A 14683-nucleotide genomic window follows, 5' to 3' on the forward strand; every position below is an offset into this window, starting at 1 on the left:
ACTATTCAAACAAAACTCATTTAATTAGTCATGTTTTGGCAAGTTACTCATGTGAAGTATGAAGTTAGCTTGCTACCCATCAAGCATGATAAATGTCAAACTAAATGAGATGGCTATCAAGATGATGTATTTCTAAGTATATTGTATTATTGCACAAAGTAAACCTTTTGATGATGGTATTACACAAATATAATTTACATGTAATAACCCCTTTTAATATTATATCATTGATTATGAGTAATATACTAACAGTGGAGGGTTCAAATGAGAATAAATTTTTTGTAAGAAGAAAAAAGAAGAAAGAGTAAATTACAAGTTTTGTCCTTTATGTATGTCCTAAATTGCAGGCGCTGTCCTTTGTCTTTAAAATTGATAAGTTTTGTCCTTAATGTTTGCAAATCTTACACGTTATGTCCTTTAGGCCAAAACCAGTTAATTTTTTTGGTTAAATCTAGTCATGTGCAAGGCACATGAGGGTAGCATTGTCTTTTCACATCCTAATTTATCTAATTTATAAATGATCTTCAAATTCATTAACATTCTTCATATAATGAACAATCTCCATCAAATTCCATCTTAATCAAACTAGAACAAAGAACCCAGATCTTCAAATTCATGAACAATCTTCATCTAGTTCAAGTTCATGAATAATCTTCATCAAACAAGAACAAGGAATCCAGATCTATCCATCTTCATCAAACGTTAACTCCATTAAAATCCTCCATTAACACCAACCACAATCAAACCTATATGCCCAATCATCAAATCCCCCATCCTTAATCAAACCACTAGCATCAAACCCAGATTGTCGGTGATGCAAATGACAGACCGAAATCAAAATAAAAACACCAAGAATCAAAATAAAAACACACTTGAAACTGAAAAATCGAGCAAATCTTGAATAACCCTAATCTGCAACAACACCAGATTCAATTTTAACATTCATCTCTCTCGAAATTAAACCTACACGACCTCTCTAAATCGACAAATCTTGAATAACCCCCAACAAAGAAGGACGGCGAATCGCCGATAGAGAGAAGAGAGAGAGTGGGGGCGGTGGCAGTTGATGGTGTTGACAGTGGTGGTGGTAGGTGGGGTGGGGGCGGTGGTTGCAGGGGTGGGGATGATGGTTGCAGGGGTGGGGGCGGTGGTTGCAGGGGTGGGGGCGATGGTTGCTGGGGTGAGGATGGTGGTTGCAGGGGTGGGTGAGGATGGTGGTTGCGGTGGTAGAGAGAGAGGGAGGTGTAGAGAGAGAGAGAGAGTTGTAGATAGAAGGAGAGAGAGCGAAGATCTCATCCATTTCCCACCGCTGCAACATCCGAAAAACCCTAACCCTTACCCACTGTTCAGCGCCCCCTCTACCCACCACCTACCGATTGACGCAGAAATTACAAATCAAAACCCCTTTACCGATTGATGCAGGGATTAAAGACGCAAAAGAGGACGCCGGCCGGTACCCTTTCCTGTAATCCCTCTTCATGCCAAAATATCACCTTGATACCAATTTAGAAGTGCAGATTGTATACAATTTGACCGGCGAGTCAAACAAACGGAGTTACGGTGGCCAGCGATTGATTTTCAGTTGTTTTTTAGCTGGAGATAGAAAACCATATAGAGGGTTTAAGGTTTTTTTTTATTGTTTTGAAATGAAGAAATCAAAAAATGTAGGCCTTAGGAAAATGAAGGTGACGGCAGAAAGTGTTTTAGGGTTTTGTTTAGGATTTTGTGTTGTTGAAGATGATAGTCTGTGAAGAAAGTTCAAAATGAGTATATTATAAATTACAAATATGGTCCTTTACAAGTAAAAAGACTAAACAGTCCTTGTGTGACTAAAATCTAACATTAAAATTTAACTGAGTTAGCACTAAAGGACATACAGTGCAAGATTTTGAAACAATAAGTACAAAAGTCGTCAATTTTAAAGACAAAGGACAGCGCCTGAAATTTGATATATAGATAAAGGACAAAACTTGTAATTTACTCAAAAAGAAATTTCAACCAATAGAAATCTTTCATTAGACTTCATTTAATATTTGTATTTAATGTAACTATAAGGGTATATTAGTAAACTTACATACATCATTAATTGGTAGTTTCATCTTTAATAACAAACTATATTAAATTTGTAACTTATTTTTAAAATATATATTTTTCACAAAAAATAAGAATAAAAATTCATCTATAGTGTAGGATAACTACGAGGCGTGTAGGATAAATTACGAGTTGTGTAGGATAAATTTCAATTTGTGTAGGATAAATTTCGAAATGTGTAGGATAACTTTTGATGTGTGTAGGCAAAAATATTTAGTGTGGAGGATTATAGTCTTAATGACTAATTAATTAGTTAAACATAATAATAAATGAGATGAGAAAAAAACTATTTAATGTTTTACAATTATACCCTTTTATTCTTTTTCTTCTCAATAAAATTTTCTTCTCAAATGAACCTTCCCCTATACTAAAATGAAGTAATTAAACTAAAATTTGGGTCAAGTTATATATATGCTAAAACCTAATTAGCTTCAATAAAATAAGCATTTAAAAGGAATATATATTTTTTTATTTTAGCTTTTTTATTTTTTTAATTAAAATAAGTATTAGAATGAAAACTACCCATCCAAAACGACTAAAATCACTAGGTAAGAAAATGAACTTAATTAATTTGATTGTCTCTTAGGCAATTTTGCATTTAGCAACACTTCAAAACTAAATGCTATATTTAAAACCATTTAATGAATTAAAAAAAAAAAACATGCAAACCATTAACAGCAGGATTTGTTATCCGTCAAACAAAAATTCTTAAACGTAACCGATATGCTTTTTTTCTTTTTCTTGATATTGTATAAGAAAACCTTTTCACGTAAGAATTACATGGATGATCACGTTTGTAACATATTACTATAACTAGTGGGATTCCAGCGCTTTATAGCGGGTTTTCAGTTAATCAATTTGGTTTTTTATAGTACTGGTACGATACATACACTTGGTATAGCAACTGAAACATTTTTTTACATCGACCGAATACCGTAAAAAAAGCATACCGACGACCGAATACCATAAAAAAGCATACCGATGCCGGTACTAATGTTGTTCGGACGGTATTGGTTCAGTTTGTGGCGGTACCGACAGTGGCGAAGCTTGAGATTTCCGACCAAAAAAATTCTATAAAAACAGGGGGGTCGAAAACGTATATACCCAAAAAATTCTATTAAACCGGGGGGGTCGAAAACGTATACACCCAAAAATTTATATACGAAAACTACATACTCTCGACTATTGAGCAAAAAGTTCAGGGGGTCAGCCGCCCCTACCGCCCAGTAGAATCGCCCATGGTACCGATACGATACTGGCCAACACTTGATATAGCTTTACAATAAAAAATTACTTTATTGTGAATGAATCTAAGTTTTCAATGAAATTTGTAATGAAGCGTCAAGAAAAATATAAAAAGAATACATGTATCAACACCAATGTTGTTCGTCTGATATTGGTTCGGGTAGTCGTGGTAGAAAAAAAACTATTATATTTTACATGTTCGATTTTGACAAAATCTTTAATCGAAACATAGATAAAAATAAACACGTTGCAACGGTAAACGACGTCACTTTATAAAAAAACCCAGAAGTTAGCTTTGATAACATGTACGTTTATCATTTGATAACATATACATTACTATTCGGATGGGTTTTTAGTTGTGACAAAAAAAACGAATTAACCGTTAACCGAACTATTGGACACCCCTAGATGTTGGTATGGTGGAGTCATATGACATTAGGGTGGTCGCGATGGTTCTGAAGTAATTTGGCTTTTTTTTTTTTGTCCATATTCAAGTCTTTGAGTTATTTATACAAATAACCTCTTAAAAGAATATTTTTGTTATTTTATATTAGAGAAAATTGCGAAAATGTCTTTTGAACAACGCACTTTACGAAAATGTCACGTTCACGCGTCTGTGGAAGGACTCCTTCACATGGGAGGACTCTGTGTGTCACCTTGAAGAGTCCATGAACGAGGAGCTGGCACGTGTCCTTTCAAATGTTGAAGAGTCCATCCCCGACGCAACCCATGCCTCCCCCGACGCATCCCATGCCTCCCCGACGCATCCCATGCCCTCCCAGACGCATCCCATGCCTCCCCGACGCATCCCATGTCCTCCCAGACGCATCCCATGCCTCCCCGACGCATCCCATGCCTCCTCGACGCATCCCTTGCATCCGGACGCATCCCATGTGAAGGAGTCCGTCCACGGACGCATGAACGTGACATTTTCGTAAAGTGCGTTGGTCAAAAGACATTCTCGTAAATTTCCCTTTATATTAACTTAACATAAGTTTTAACGAAAGTTAGTGTGAGAACTCAAAGTTGTTACAAAACAAAAATTAAATAACCTAAACCTGCAACTTTTAACTAGGGATGTGCAAAATGGACCCGGTATCCGTGCCGAACCGGTACCTGTACCGAATTTACCGAACCGGTTACCTTTTCGGTACCGATTCGGTACCGACTTTTAACATTTTCGGTACCGGTCTGGTACGGTACCGGTACGGTACCGAAGCGTATTGAACCGGGTATATTCGGTACCGGTACCCACTTTTGAGGATTTTCGGTACCGGTTCTTTCGGTACTGGTACCGGTACCGGTTCGGTACCAGACGGTACCGAGCTCATCCCTACTTTTAACACATAGACCACAAAAGTGTGGATGTGATCAAACCAAGTTAGGTCATAAACCGTTACACTAAACTGTATTTATACGATTTAATGTGCAATGCATTTATAATTTAGACGCTTAAGCTTCAACATCCTTGTCGTGCGCTTATCATTCTACACTTTAAGCTTCAACATACTTGATGTGCACTTATCATAAAACTTTTTAAGTTTAATTTTAAACACCATACTTTAGCTACCAATAAGTCAATAACATCTCATTAACATTAGTTTTTTTTTTTTTTTTTCTTTGGAACACTTATTAAATTATTTTATTATTTCCATAATATAAATTTGCAACAAATTGTTGCATTATGTGTTGTACCCCATGCATGGGGGGTTTTTCAAAAAAAATTGTGATTTTTCATTTTTAACCCAAAACTTTTAATCATTTGTATTTTAACACTTTTAATTTGTTTAGTTTTAACCCAAAACTTTTCATCTTTTGTAATTTAACCCAAAACTTTTTTATTTACAACTTTAGTCCCTATACTTTTTATCTTTCGCAAGTTTTTCATATTACGTTTCGTTCTAAATTTTGCGAGCTAATACGTCAACGTGCGTGTGTGGTTCAACGTTTTTCGTCTATTTTTTCACATTTGACAGGTATGTTGCAATGTGTCTATTTCCCCCCTTTGGCAAGTTCGCTGCAACGGACGGATCCTACATTGACTTAGTTATTCTTTTCTACGTTATTTTGCGAGTTAACACGGCACAACGTGCGTGTGTGGTTCAACGTTTTTACGTCTAATTTTTCCATGTAACAAGTTCGTTGCAACGCATGTGTCCTAAATCGACATAGTTATTTTTTTCATGTTATATGTTTCGGTCTTATATTTCCACATTACCACGCCACAACTTCAGTGTTGGTGGGCGCTACTAGCGGTGTGGCATTGATGTTATTTGGCATAGTTTTAGGGCCCCGCCGCAACGCGGGGGGTGCTTAATTCTAGTTACTCTAAATAAGCAACAAAAATATGCATTGGAACTTGTACATTATGTTTTGGGGTTTTTTCAAAAAAAAAAAAACTTAATTTTTTATTTTTAACCCAAAGATTTTTATCTTAAACAATTTTAACCTTACATAATTTGTTTTTTTAACTTTAACCCAAAACTTTTTATTATTTTTAACCCAAAGGTTTTTACCTTTTGCAATTTTAACCCTACATAATTTGTTTTTTTAACTATAACCCAAAACTCTTCATTATTTGCAATTTAACTTCACAACTTTTGTCACTTATACTTTTCATCTTTGGCAAATTTTCGGTTTACGTATAGTTCTAAATTTTTCGAGTTAAGACGACGCAACGTACGAGTGTGGTTCAACTTTTTTATGTTTTGTTTCAAATTTTGCAAGTTAACACAGCGCAACGTGCATGTGTGGTTCAACTTTTTTACCTATATTTTTTCATGTTTGATAGGTTCGTCGCAACACGCATATCCTAGGTCGAGTCAGTGTTGGTGGTCGATAACGGTTGTGTGACATTAGTATTATTTGACACCGTTTTACGCCCCGCCGCAACACGGGGTGTGCTTTGAGGGTTTTCCAAAGAAAAAATAGTTATGCATATAGTTGTCGTAACCTTGGCTTTGGGGGTTTTCCAAAAAAATTGATTTTTTTTACTTTTCACCTAAAAGTATTTCATAAATTACTTTTAACCCAAAACTATTTGTGTTTTACTTTTAACCCAAAACTTTTTATCTTTTGCAATCTATCCTCACAACTTTTTTTACTTTCAACTTTAGTCCTTTATAGTTTTCATTCTCCGGAAATTTTTTGCTTTATGCTTGACTCTAAATTTTGTGACTTAACACATCGCAACGTCCGTCTTTGGTTTAACGTTTTTACGTTTCGTTCTAAATTTTGCTACTTAACACGACGCAACGTGCGTGTGTGGGTGAACGTTTTTACATCGTCTACTTTTCCCCGTTTGACAGGTTTAATATAACGTGCGGGTCCTAGATCGACTGCGTCTTTGGTTTAACGTTTTTACGTTTCGTTCTAAATTTTGTGAGTTAACACGACGCAACGTGCGTCTTTGGGTGAACGTTCTTACATCGTCTATTTCTTCCCCGTTTGACAGGTTTAACATAACGCACGGGTCCTAGATCGACTTAGTTATAACTAAAGAATCCCCGCCGCATTGCGGCGGGTCTCAATCCTAGTTTGATTATCAATTAGCAAAAGTGAAGCATGAATATGGCATACAATCATGTATATATGCATGTATCATGTTTGTATGTATAATATAGTGGGCGAGGTAAATTACAGTGAAAAGAGGGTCGAGGGGCTTGAAATATGGGTTTACTTTTCCTTTTATAAGAGTCGTTAACCTTAACGGTTAAGCTAGCTTGGTCGTTACACTATGCATCAAGCTAGTTTGCGACTTAACACGACGCAACGTGCGTGTGTGGGTGAACGTTTTTACATCGTCTATTTTTCCCCGTTTGACAGGTTTAACATAACGTGCGGGTCCTAGATCGACTGCGTCTTTGGTTTAACGTTTTTACGTTTCGTTCTAAGTTTTGCGAGTTAACACGACGCAACGTGCGTCTTTGGGTGAACGTTTTTACATCGTCTATTTCTTCCCCCGTTTGACAGGTTTAACATAACGCAGGTCCTAGATCGACTTAGTTATAACTTATAACTAAAGAATCCCCGCCGTATTGCGGCGGGTCTCAATCCTAGTTATTATTAATCATAAGTATTGTATATTGTATATTGTATGTATTATCTATATATTAAAAACTAAACCTTATGAACAGTACAAGGTCATGTTAGTAATTTTATTGCCTTCTCTCATCTAAACGTGTCACCATCATACACACGTACACATCATCATTACTTTTTCATCTCAAAACCCTCACTCCAACCCACCATCACCCCTCCATCGTCACCCCTCCACCATCCATCTCAGGCACCACCAAATTCGGCCACCGGACACCACTACACACCCCTTTCTCCACACAACACGCGTCATCCACCGCGCGTATGCCGGCATCAACACCGCGCCTCCCTTACTACCATCGATCACCACCGGTCTGGCTCAACCGGCGTCAATCGACGTCGGCAACCGGCGTCAATCGACGTCGGCGACACAAGCACTTCCAAATAAGGGTACGCATGTCTTCTCCCCCTTCTCACTTCATGCCTAACAAGTCCAGAAACCCTAAATGGCGATGAGGTTTTCCACCGACGATTATCAGCAATGACGACGTCGATGATTACCACAGTCCATCAGAGGTACCCAAATGTGACGGTTTTGATTCGACTTCTTCTTCAGAGGTATTCGGGATTATTGTTGATTTGTAGTTGTGTTATTTATGTTTGTTTACCTAATTTGGAGTTTGCTAATTGCTGGTTTAGTTTCAATTTAAAGTGCTTTGAATTGATAGCTTTTTATTGCATATCAAGATTTATTTTGTGAACATTCGGTCTACGTTTCAAACTTTGTGAATCTGGAGATTTGTTAGTATTTCGAAAAGGTGTGTTGAGTTTGTTTAATTGTGTAATGTTTATTGCTTTTCATTTGTTTTTTTGAAGTATGTGTGGTTGGATGATTCATGAGGTTATTTGAAACAAAGTGTTTGATAATTGTGTTGAACCATGATCTGGTAGATTGTTTTCATTGATTTTGGATGATATGAAACTGTAAAAATTTGTTGGAAGTATGTGAGCTTGGCTGATTCATGAGTTTATTTGAAACAAAGTGTTTGAAAATTGTTATCATGGTGAGTTGAGTTGGAAGTTTCGGCCCATTGGGTTGTGTTTAATCTAAAAGAAGGAACGAAAAAAGTGTCCTTGTCCACCCAAACAACCCTTGTGTGTTACTGTACCAAAGTTGGTGTATTTTAATCCGAACCCGGTTTAATCTGTTATTCATTTCTAAAGCTTTTCCTATGTCCATGTTGCAGCATTAACATTAAAGGTGATAAGCCTTTGCTTCACGATGAATCTCAAATGACTCTTAATGTGAAATCACTTGGTCATGTTCTTTATTTGTTCATTTATGTTGGGTTAAACGGGTTCATTTACAAGTCACAGGTTTAATTCGGGTCAGCAAGTTGCGGGTCAAAAGTGTAAATGGTTCAGTAGTAAATGGGTCAAGTAAAATCAATGGGTTTAATTAATTAGTTTCTACACAATTTATTTAGAATGGATTGGTTGGGGTTTGACCATATCTCATGGAAAGTGCACATTGGTTGGGGTACACGAAGATGGATTTTAGTGGGGGTGCCCATCACTCACCACACCCTCCAACGGTCACCAAACCAATGTTCACATTCCATCTTCACGCGTCATGGCCACAACGCGTTTTGGTCACCGCGCGTGGTCACCCATGGTGACGGCGGTCTTCCACGCGTGGTCGGACAACCACCACGGAGCCCCCCCCCCCCCATATTGTGTTTTCATTTCCGCGTTAATATGCATGTAGGCTATACATGTAGGCTATATAAAGCCCTTTTGTTTAATGAATATTGTACCCCTTCTTTGATAATAATATAGCAAAGCTTTTATCCTTTCTTTCTGCAAATCAACTTTTCTCATTCACATATAGAACTTGATTAGTTAAGTGTGTTCATGTGTGTTTGCTAAGGGGCCTGAACCAACACATTAATGGTCAACCTGAAGGTAAAAGAAAGCAACTTATCGTAATCTGATGCTACTGTTTTATTTGTTTTTGGACAGCTTTTCATCTGTTTGTTGTAATCGTCATCGATGCCTTTTCGCTTGCAGGTAAATACATTTCCAGTAGTGTGTATTTATTGCTTAGCCATATTAGTATATTGCTATTAGTCAATTTTTATTATCACTGATACATGTTATTAGGTTCCCCAAAATTTGTTGTGTTTACATACCTACATTTACTTTTGTGTCGGTTAACCAAACCATTTTTTATATCAATAGAATTAACCAAAACTGTTTTTAACCCAAATTTATCGTTTTTAAAGAACAAACTCCATCTCTTAAGTTTGACTGTTGGACTTGAATTTGACTTTCGTATATATAAAAGATTTTAATATGAGTACAGAACTATGGTGCGTTTTTTTTTTTTTTTATAAAAACGGGTACTGGTATTTTGGGCCAAGTGAAGCTCCAGGGCTTAACAAATGGGTCGGTCGTTGACCTTTCATCTCAACAATGGACATATTGAGTTGGATTCAAAGGAGAAGCACAAGGCCAGGACACTGGTGGTTCGTCACTTTGGATCTCAGGGTCCCCTAAAAGTCAACCTCAGACTTGGTACAAGGTAATATCAAAGTCAGTTATCTAAAAAAGCAAACTTTGATAACAGTTTTATATATTAAACAAGTATGTCTTAACTGACCAACTTTGATGCTTTTGCTACTGATGGTCCAATTGCAATAGACTTCACGGGAATGGGGAAAGGTGAAACGTGGGTCAATGGTCAAATCATCGGACGTTATTGGTCTGCTAATATTGCTCCAAGTAACGGTTGCTCAGATTGTAGTTACAAAGAACCATGTTTGAACTGTTGATAACTTATTATGTTAACTGTACTTGCACATATTGTATCACAACAAAGGACATGATAAATGCTTGCAACCATACATGAATAAATAAATCACAATATTACTAACATGATGAATGCTTGCAACCATACCTGAATAAAGCTAACCGAACACGTCGCGCAACGCGCGACATCGAATACCCCTAGTACAATTCAAATTTCAAATTGGTTAACAGTTGAAAATTGCTATTGGATGGTTTTGACGGTGGTATCACATGCCATGTAGTGGTTGGTGTGTTGGTTTTTTTTTTTTTTGTCATGTTTTCATTACAGGTTTATTTTTGTGTTAATTAATTTTAGTGAACTATTAAAAAAAACAAGAAGCTCGTATGCAATTCAAATTTCAAATTGGTTAACAGTTGAAAATTGCTATTGTTTGACGGTGGTATCACATGCCATGTAGTGGTTGGTGTGTTGGTTTTTTTTTTTGTCATGTTTTCATTCCAGGTTTATTTTTGTGTTAATTAATTTTAGTGGACTATTAAAAAAAACAAGAAGCTCTATCTCATTGGTTATAGTTTGTCATGTTTCCATTCCATGTATACTTTTGTATTAATTATTTTTCTTCCTTTTCTTCTCAGGTTTGTTAGTTTAGTTTTCTTTACTTTTTCTGATTTACTTTATATTATTTTTTCTTTTCTTTTTCAAAGATTTTCGCTTTCTTTTATTTTATTTTCTATATTTATGTTATAACTTTCGTTTATTAACATTAAACGAGAAGTACGACAAACTAACTTCCAAAAGTTAGAATATGCAATTAAATTAGTGACAGCAACGTTTTTATGAGTAGGTCGATATACTGAAATAATCAAATAAAGTTTTTGGTCAACTACAGTAGTGGTAATCGCCCGCAATATCAGAACATATAAACACACCCGTTTACAAATAAATAAAAAAAATAATAAAAAGAATAAGCAATTGGTTTAGTCAATGAGCAGCCTCTTTATAGCGTAAATATATAGTAATTCTTAAATATTCGTTACTAACTATTTATTATTTTTTTATTCTATTATTTAGGGTATTTTGAGTGGTGATCGGTAAAGTGTGGTAAAGTGAGTTTACCACTCGGTAAACACCACCACCAACACTAGCTTACCGCTCAAACTTTACCAAATCGGTGGTGGGTTGACGATGCGGTGAAGAGTGTGTGTGTGGTGGGGTGGGATCCATGCAATCTTTCAACCAATCACACCATTTTCCTTTTATTTAAAGTTTACCACTTCGGCAAGTGTCTAAACCATTGCCAACATTTTTCAGCAAAGTTTAAACACTTTTCACTGATTGACGTCGCGCACTCTGATTGGTTAATTTTTTAGTGTGACACACTCAAGTGTTTAACCACTCCTTACACCCTTATGTAATATATGAGTTTCTAACTTAGTGTGTGGGATGTTATTTTAAATCGCCATGTGTCCTAAAACTAGGGCTGTTCAAAAAGCTCGCGGCTCGGAGCTCGCTCGAAGCTCGCTCGGATTTAGCTCGGAAAAAGCTCGCTCGATTTGGCTCGGTTTAAAAGTGAGCCGAGCCGGCTCGGCTCGGTTAGAAAGTGAGCCTAGCTCGGCTCGGCTCGTAACGAGCCGAGCTGACTCGGTTCGGCTCGCTTTGTAGCTCGGCTCGGTTTAGCTCGAATTATTTTACTTATAATAAGTTTTAATTTAATATACATTATAATATATTACAAAAAACTGATTATTATTTACATGTATATAGGTTTGTAATTTGATATTTATGTCATATTTGAAGATTGATTGCCATACTAATGAACTAATATTGTATTTTATTGAAAATAAAACTTATTTTGCGTTGTTAAACTTGATTTTGGTTTGAATTGTATTAGGTTGAACTTATTTTGAATATATTCTTTTAAATTATTGAATAATATTTTAGGCTATAATTTTAAGAGGTATATATTAGTTTTTTTTATAAAATCTAGCCAAACCAAGCCGAGCCGAGCTAGCTCGGTTTAAAACCAAGCCGAGCCCGAGCTTAGATTTTCAGCTCGGTTTCAAATCCGAGCCGAGCCGAGCCAGCTCGGTTTATAATCGAGCCGAGCCCGAGCTTGGCCTGGCTCGGCTCGGCTCGGCTCATGAACAGCCCTACCTAAAACTCCAAAAAGGGAAGGGGTAAATGCATAAAAAAATAAATTAACGGTAGCCATGTTGATGAATAAACGACCTTTTACACATTTAGATGAAGCGAGGGATTCGTCCATACCATCGGTAAAGTTTGGAAGACCACGACTGATTATTTGGGCCTACTCGTTATCAATGGGATCAGGGATACTTCCAACAAGAAATATATAGAAGAGTTAGTGCTGGGTTAGCCGAAAATCAAAGTTTATCAGAAGTTTGGTCTAAAATTCCTGAAAAATTAGCCTTTTATGATTACATCGGAAATAATCCGGCAAAAGGGGGATTATTCAGGGCGGGCTCAATGGATAACGGGGATGGAATAGCGGTTGGATGGTTAGGACATCCTATCTTTAGAGATAAAGAAGGCCGTGAACTTTTTGTACGTCGTATGCCTACCTTTTTTGAAACATTTCCGGTCGTTTTGGTAGACAAACTATAAAAACGAGTCAAAGTGGATTGTCCCACACTAGCCTCCTCCGTCCCTCGGGACCAACAAGGGGTAGTACAGAAAAAAGAAGGCGTTAAGAGACCCTCCTGGCCCAACCCTAGACACTCTAAGATCCTTTTTCAAACCTGTTCCCATTTCGAGTCAAGAGATAGATAAATAGACACATCCCATTTGATTTCAGCTTTCTCCAGACCTCGGGGAAAAGCATGAAAAAAAAAGGCTCGAATGGTATGATCCCTCCGTCACCCCAGAATGAAAGGGGTGATCTCGTAGTTCTTGGGCGGTTTTGTGCTACAGCCCTTCCTATCTGATAGAAAAGGATCCCATGATCCTGGACCGATCTTACCTGGGATCGCAAATCCCAAATTTGTCTATGAAGAGCGGATCTAATTGTATTAGTATCTATAATTGATTTCTTCTGTGTAATACTAATCGATAGGGCCTCATTGGTAAGTGCTACAAGATCTCGTGCATTGGAACCCATGGGCATACTATGTGTAATGCTTCACTCATTTACGATAAATAATAAAGAAAAAGGCCATTCCATTTCGACAAAAGACCCACACCCAAGTTCCATAGCTTTTGGTCCGCTATCCCGATCATGATTTTCCTACCCCCAGAGGGAAAGGCCCTTCCCTTTTGGGCCGGTTGTGGGCGAGGAGGGATTCGAACCCCCGACACCGTGGTTCGTAGCCACGTGCTCTAATCCTCTGAGCTACAGGCCCCACTGCGTCTCCACTGGATCTGTTCCCGGAAGTACCCTCAAAAAAAGGAACCTTTGCTCTCCTCAGCCATTTCGGGTTACATTCGTGGGTGCGGCTAACTCCCCATGAGGTAATTGTATGATTTTCCAAGGTAAAAGGGCGCCTGACCAATTAGAAACATAGTTCCAATAAAAGGAACCCAAGGACCATATTCTTCTCCAATTTAAGTTTTACTCACATCTCGAATAAATTCAAGAACATATTCGAAGAAATTCTGACCGCCGGTCGGAATGGTTTGTGGTGTTGAAACTATTAAAACAACATGTTGAAATAAATTTAAACACCATGCATGTTGAAGTAATTTAAATTTAAATACCATAAATTAGCATCTTATTTGTATATATAGGTGTTGTATCTAATGATTTGGGGGGTTTTCCCAAAATAATTTGATTTTTTATTTACCTTTTTACTTTCAACTTTGTTTCTTTATATTTTTTATCCTTCACACACTTTTCGTTTTACGTTTCGTTCTAAATTTTGCGAGTTAACACGGTGTAACGTGACTGTGTGGTTAACATTTTTATGTTTCATTTTATGCTTTGTTGTAAGTTTTGTGAGTTAACACGACACAACGTGCCCGTGTGATTCAACATTTTTATATCGTCAATTTTTTTCCCGTTTGCTAGTTTCGTCATAACGTGTGGGTCCTAGATCGACTTAGTTATTATTTTCTATGTTTTACGTTTCGGTCTAATTTCTTTGCATTAACACACCATAAATTTAGTGTTGGTAGTCGCTCGTTGTAGTGTAACAATGCAGTGGCGGAACTAGCCCAAAAAATTAGGGGTATCCTAATTTTTTTTAGGCTCAGGGGTATCCTTTATATAACAGAAACGGAGTTGAGAGGTATTTTTACACTACGAAAATGGAATTAAGGGGTATTTTTACACTACGGAGACGGGGTTGAGGGGTAGCCCGTGCTACCCCTATTTGTACTATAAGTCCGCCACTATGTAATATCAATGCTATTGATACGGTTTTACGTCTCCGTCGCAACGAGTAGATGCTTAATACTAGTTAGAATTGAATGGTTATCATACATTATAACCACAAAAAAAAAAGTTCACAATATCAAGCACGGCTTGGGCTCAGCTTGTAT

The 14683-nt window shown here is 37.1% G+C and overlaps 1 long non-coding RNA gene and 1 other non-coding gene across 2 annotated transcripts; one reads left to right on the forward strand and one right to left on the reverse strand.

The window, feature by feature from the left end:
* The first annotated feature begins 7540 nt into the window (after positions 1 to 7540).
* LOC110864649 lies at positions 7541 to 10311 on the forward strand. The gene is made up of 3 exons (XR_002549987.2): positions 7541 to 7992; positions 9397 to 9958; positions 10078 to 10311. It is a non-coding gene; the product is annotated as an uncharacterized LOC110864649 (long non-coding RNA).
* Positions 10312 to 13471: 3160 nt separating this feature from the next.
* TRNAR-ACG lies at positions 13472 to 13545 on the reverse strand. The gene has a single exon. It is a non-coding gene; the product is annotated as a tRNA-Arg (tRNA).
* Positions 13546 to 14683: the final 1138 nt, after the last annotated feature.

Source organism: Helianthus annuus, chromosome 6 (assembly GCF_002127325.2).
Source record: "Helianthus annuus cultivar XRQ/B chromosome 6, HanXRQr2.0-SUNRISE, whole genome shotgun sequence".
Lineage (NCBI taxonomy): Eukaryota > Viridiplantae > Streptophyta > Magnoliopsida > Asterales > Asteraceae > Helianthus > Helianthus annuus.